This window comes from Trichechus manatus, unplaced genomic scaffold (assembly GCF_000243295.1).
Source record: "Trichechus manatus latirostris isolate Lorelei unplaced genomic scaffold, TriManLat1.0 scaffold00180, whole genome shotgun sequence".
Classification (NCBI taxonomy): domain Eukaryota; kingdom Metazoa; phylum Chordata; class Mammalia; order Sirenia; family Trichechidae; genus Trichechus; species Trichechus manatus.
Window position 1 is genome coordinate 2,403,468 of NW_004444116.1, and position 1,251 is coordinate 2,404,718.

General features: G+C 43.9%; 1 non-coding gene across 1 annotated transcript; it reads left to right on the forward strand.

Annotated features, from left to right (window-relative positions):
* Positions 1-788: 788 nt before the first annotated feature.
* On the forward strand, positions 789-861 carry TRNAK-UUU (transfer RNA lysine (anticodon UUU)). The gene has a single exon. It is a non-coding gene; the product is annotated as a tRNA-Lys (tRNA).
* Positions 862-1,251: the final 390 nt, after the last annotated feature.

Consider the following 1,251-nt stretch of genomic DNA (forward strand, 5'->3'; position numbering starts at 1 on the left):
AACTTCCTCATTTGTTCCCAGATTCTTGTACAGCATTTCTGCAGGGTTAGGTCAAAACTCAAAAACTATCTTAGGTCATATTCTGGATAGTATGTCCTAATGTACATTAATTCATCAAGATAATTATTATTTTCTTTGCATGTGAGCAGTGAACAGTATTCATAACATGAAGACCTGAAGGAGGAAGAGAAAAAGGAGACTGCAGAGAAGGAGGAGGAGGAGAAATAAAATGAAAAGAAGGAGGAGTGGCTCACAGATGCTAGAGAAGTTGCATTACAAGGAAAAGAAAGCCTAGACATGCAGAAGATTAAACCCATGCACCTTCGCTTGCCCACCATTATGGAACGTTCTCTTCTGTCTACAGTTTTTTCTCCTTCAACTCTTTTCTCCTCTGCCTTGCCCCGACCAAGAAAAGTGTACAAGACAAGACAGAGGGATACGAAGAAGAGCGGCTTGAGTGTTGCTTCGAGAAAAATAGATGCAAGTGGGTAAATAAGAAACAGAGGGACACTCGACAAAAATGCAGCCCTTGGGTCTAGCAATGTGATCGGAAAGGCGGCAGCGCTTTGTCTAGGTGACCAAGTCTGTTTCTGAAAGTCTAAACAGACAGGAGACAAGACAGAAGGAAGGGAAATTCTTCTAGCGATTATAACATCTGTTTGAAACAGAATCTTCTTGGCAAGCAGGGCAATTACAAGGAAGCTATTTGGGAACCAGGACATGAAACATAAAACCAATTGATCTACATAAAACCTACAGGAAGTAGGGAGGGAAATCTGGAAGCAGGGGCCTGGGTAGCTCAGTCGGTAGAGCTTCAGACTTTTAATCTGAGGGTCCAGGGTTCAAGTCCCTGTTCAGGCATTATTCTCATTTTACCTTAGCGATTTCCCTCAGAAGTCTATTGACACTCCGCTTCCTTTTAGAGAAACCGTCCGGACAATTACTATAGGCATCTGGACGCCTCTCTTCCTGCTCTCTGCTCAACAAGAATCAGAACAGAGCAACGAGAGCAGAGGAAGGGCAAAGAGTTAAGATCTCAATTACTAGCTAAAAAGTTGGAGGTTTGAACCCACCCAGAGATGCCTCAGAAGACAGGCCTGGTAATCTGCTCCGGAAAGGTGAAAGCCTTGACAACACTATGGAGCAGTTCTACACTGCCCTCAAGGGGTCAGTAAAAGTTGAGGCAGCCCAGTCCTTCCAAATGAGATGAAGATTTCTAAAAACAAACTTCGCCGTTACCGCTCCGCATAG